Raw genomic sequence first — 5,528 nt, 5'->3', positions numbered from 1 at the left:
CATATTATATATATATTGTAGGGGCCTCGTGAATCTCCTCCAAATAAATGTGTCTCAGGTCGCTTGTCATTGCCTCTTTCATCTTTTCAGTATCTTCAAAACAACTGCCCCGTGTCTTTCCTTCAGCTTGGCGGGACACCTCAAGTCATGGAATAGACTGTAGGGTGAGAGAGGGGTAGTTTTAATTCCTTTCTCTATGGAGAAGTGTCTTCCAGGCTGGAATTACGGACAGGTGCATTGTCCAGGTACAGGCGCCATCAATCTGAATGGAAGAACTCTGGACCTGTGCGACGAAATTTCTTCCTGAATTCACACAAAACCCCACAAAGTACTCTTTGTTGACTGCCTACTAAAAGAGATATAGATAACGTCATTGCTTTCGATAAATGCGATCGTCATGTGCTTCGTGTAGACTTGCATTACCCAATTTTCTTGGGTTTTGGGGTGCGAGTATGCTTATATTGGGTTCTCTGTCTCCTGGACTCTAGATCCTAACAGTAGTTTCCACTTTCAGTAGAATTCTGGATTGGTGATAATAACCATCTCCCTGTGTCACCAATATGTGTTTACTTCTGTTCATCACTGAACACCTTGACAAAAACATTGTACAAATTTTGCGCATATTCATATCTTCATGAATAATTCAGCCTATATTTGCCAAACCAACTCCATACTGATGTTTACTGTCTTTATAGACACCTTGTGATCTTCCTCCGGAAATTTGTGCATTTTCTCAACCAGCTCTGATAACCATTCGTTTATACATATCGACTGAGCAAAAAGAATTCAAATATGATAGCAATATTTAGTCAATATTTTAGCATGAAAGATATCAGCTATGTGTTTTAATATTCCATATAGACATATCTACATAGAACCAAGGAATATATAACGCGACTCTATCAGTAGTTCTAAAATACACGTTGTTATGATATGGAAAATAGAAACATACACACATACATACACACACGTATATATGAATATTCATGCATGTAGACACATATACGCACACACCTATGGTGTCAGTGAAAAACAGATGTCCGGCTCATACAGACTTATCCATATGCAGTCTTCAGCATTTCATAAGATTCTGCAGAGTTTTATCCCTGCTTAATACAAAACTATATTGCATAGAGAGCTTCCATATTGTGTTCACTTCACAACTACTTTCTGCAAACTTGTCAGCTATGATAAGCAGTGTTTAATACGGTGTGTTCTGAGTGCTGTTACAGCCGTCTCCTTCAGTCTGAAATAACAAATCTGGCACATCAACGTATCAGAGGTAGTCTAATTATATATTAATATTACAATAACCTAAGACGGTTGTAACTGCCGCTTGTGAAATTTTTTCAGACCTCCTAGAATGTATCCCATACCCTAATGAAAGAATGCATATTCAACAGTGAGAAGGCGGGTAGACAAATGTTTTTAATAGGATTTTGTTACGTTTCTGAAACATAATGTATCTTACTGATGGAATGTAGCATTTATCCTGTCAGAGTTAATTTACACAAAAAATGCGCATACTTTTAATATGCACATATGTATATGATGGAACGAAATGCGTGTATTGACGAACACTAAAATACTAAATACAGTCCTTTGTAAACATTTTTACAAGCAAATATGATGGAAAACATCGGAGGTACAGCAGCTATGAGTCATAGACTAACTCTCTCCAAAGCCACTATAGAGAACCTGCCCATACATGTTGTCCTTTTTCAATGTAAGTGTCATACATGAAAAATGTAACGTTGCTTTAAAGACTCCTGTCAGAGTAACGTAACAGTTAATTAATAATAAGGTAACTTCTTCACTCTTCCACTAATTAAATCTCAAATATATATATATATATATATATATATATATATATATATATATATATACAAGCATACAGATACACAAGTAGGGATAAGATATATTAGATGTGTGTGTAAGTATATCAGTGGCTGTGTATATATATGTGGAAAGGGAGCTGTATGGTCTGTGTGTGTGTACATGTATGCGTTTCTATGCCTTTAATGTTTTTTTTCTGTGATACTTTACGAGTTATGTATCAAATATATATATACCTCATATAAACAACACAATAAATATCAGACTGAATATATTTTAAATTTCTAATGACATAAAAGCTTTCGAATCCTGCCGGAAGTTTGAACAACGTATCAAAGAGCTTTGCATTATGGTTTTATTTTTCAACATATATTTGCATTAGTTTGTCCTCTTCTTCTTATGCTGACATTTCCCATTAAAACATTTTCTCGTGAAAATGTTTCTATTTCCATATGATAACAATGTATATTTTAGAACTACTGATACAGTCGCGTTATATATTCCTTGGTTCTATGTAGATATGTCTATATGGAATATTAAAACAGATAGCTGATATCTTTCATACTAAAATATTGACTAAATATTGCTATCATATTTGAATTCTTTTTGCTCAGTCGACAGAAAATATTGACAAATATACGCCGATTAATGTTACAGAGGTCATCAGCTTTCTGATTTGATACTTCGATATACATGGAAATAAACGAGTCGTCAATATCCTTGTATTACACTATGTATCTTTCTCTTTATCTATCTACCTTTGTTTTTTTCTCGTTCCCTCCGAAGTATACATACATACATATATATATATATATATATATATATATATATATATGCACCCCCCCCCCATATATATACAGATATCGATTACGTTATATATGCATATATCGATTACTTGATTCTAATCAATCAAAATGCCAAAGGTCTCTGAAGTCAATGATTTTGAATTCATTGAATTCAAACGAAAATATTGAATCCAAATAAAGATAACCATTCGTTTATATATAATGTTTAAATCAAGTTTTCTACAGTTCTTCTAAAGGTATCTAGAACCTCTTCCAATTAAATTTATCTGTTTTCATATACACCCGTAATTCCACGTTATTGAATTATATTGATGCGCGCGCGCACATGTGTGTACCTGTGTGTGTGTCTGTCTATGGTCTATCTATGTATGTATCAACGTATAAATATATGTATGTTTGTGCATGCATAAATATCATGAAAATCAGTTGGATACATACATTCATTTATTTTTACGTATATCAAAGCAGTCAATAACTACGATAGACACTTAAAACTAGGTTTTATGAAGGTGGTGAAATTTTACGTCAATTTATTCAAAACAATATACGATGGAATATCTCATACGATCCAACAAACATATTTTTCTGAATAGTTTAATTTAAATATGTATACTTCATTTAGCCTACCCTTATCAGCACACATGTTTGTCAAAGTAGTTCTCCATGTATCTACTTAATCTGCTAAATACAATCACATCTCTCTCAAATTACACCTGTTTCGAGAAGGGAGAAATAATTGGGAATAATGTGTTTCTATATAAACAATGAACTACAAAAGAATTAGATTGTATTAGCTGACATTTATTACCATTATTTTTGAAAATAATATATTTGTTATAAACTATGTATTCAAATAATTCTCTGCTAATCCATAAAGCATAATCCCACCACGTGCCTATCTGTTACCTTACGAGGAATCCACGATTAGTTGTAGGTGAGTCTAATGAATCTATTATATACTATGCTTTGGTTGGAGCCAGAAGTTTTGTGGACATATCTCCTTACAATCTAATGAAACAACTCTCAGTCTCATGGAAGAATAGGACCAAAGACCAAACGGAATATCAGATGCAGCAGGGAAGTGATCGAGTTGGATCTGGCTGAGGCGGAATAAAAACCACTGCTATACAGTTTGAATGCAATATTTTTGTATTTTAAAGTCAAGAGCAGTACCTCTGACTGAGTCATTGTGATAGTGTTTGACGTTTCACTGATACCTTGACAACCAAATTTATTTCTTCGTAAATACTAGTTTGAAAGCTGAGTCAACGGAGGGGAGCTAAAACTAGATGAAAACTCCAATCGTTTTATACACACAAGTCTATGATGTCCAAATGGCTACAAAATGTCAGCAGGAAGGCATCCAGGAATTATGAACTGGATGCGGTCCGGTCCTCTTAGGAATTTCTTAGCACTGTTGGCTACTTCTTCGGCTAAAAAGGCTTTCCTGTGATGTGTGATATATCTGAAGCCTTAGATGACATCCATATTAAAAATAAAGTGTTGGGGAAGTATATTTAATCCCGTGGAAGAAATGCATCCTGGTGAATACATAAATAAATACTTGGTTTCAAATAATTCTATCCAAAAATTCATTAAAAAGAGAAAAGTAAAAGAAATATCACGTTACCTCCACATCTATTTCGTTTTAATTCGACTAAAATCAATATTTGTCTGAGCACTAAGAATCTGTTATGAAATAATCAAATGTCAAAATATTGGAGAAGAAAAATCAATTAAAAAACAGATTTCAGATTTTTTTTCTTCAAATAATTTTGAAGCAGCAAAATTGTAATTGCAAATTCAAGAATCGACCTCCTTTGAATTTCAATTACAGTAGATAAAATTTTATATATTTTAGAGGAGACAAAAAACGAAGAATAGAATGCATTGGTTTCTAATTTGAGATGCAATAATTATATTCCAGATTAATACACAATACTTATTCTCATAACTACCTAATAATCATAATTATATTTCCATATTTTGGAGTGATATCGTCTTTAAAGAGCGTTCAAAATAGCATCTAAGTGGTTTCCCGACCTGCTAGAAGCAACGGCCAAAGCTAACGCAGAATACACACTATATTGTTTGTAGAAAGTACACATCCATAATGTGATTTGCGGTACACAGGGAATAAAAGAAACTCTAATGCATGGTTCCAGAAGAGTTGTGCAGTGTCGACCACAAGATTTTCTTCTTAGTATCATTTTGATCATCATAGAAATAATCACTGTCTTTATCACGACCATCATCAACGTCATCCTCGGCATCAACATAATCTTCATCCTCAATTTACCATCGTCGCTATTTTCCCTCTTTTATGTTCCATTTCTAACATCAGAAATTTGATCATAGCAGCAATAGCCAACCTAAATAAGATGTATTTCAAGAGCAGAGAATAGAGTAACCACGCAGATGAATAATACTACCATGCCATCAATATTGCTAGATCACATACAACAAAAACAAAATGCCAGTCGTCTTATTGGTATGTGTGTTTCTAAGTGTGCGCGTGTCTGTATCTACACGCCTGTATACACATATATACGTGTGTGTGTATGTGTGTGTCCTATATATATATCAATATATATATACGTATATATAGTTATAGGGAAAGGAACCAAGTTTCATGAACTCATCGATGAAAATTCACTATCACATATAGAAAAATTAATAATTAAAAGCACAATAAATGAGTATAATATAATACAAAGTAAATATCATAAGATAAAGATAATAAAATGACTATACGTGTTTCATAACTAATTTTCAAATAGAAAGGAAATTTAAATCGATTAAAATCAATTAAAATTATCGAAAATAAATTCTATTCAAAAATACAGCTAATCGTCAGGTCGTAAATAGAACAATAATTATAATAAA

Source organism: Octopus bimaculoides, chromosome 9 (assembly GCF_001194135.2).
Source record: "Octopus bimaculoides isolate UCB-OBI-ISO-001 chromosome 9, ASM119413v2, whole genome shotgun sequence".
Classification (NCBI taxonomy): Eukaryota; Metazoa; Mollusca; class Cephalopoda; order Octopoda; family Octopodidae; genus Octopus; species Octopus bimaculoides.
This window is presented reverse-complemented; position numbering follows the sequence as displayed.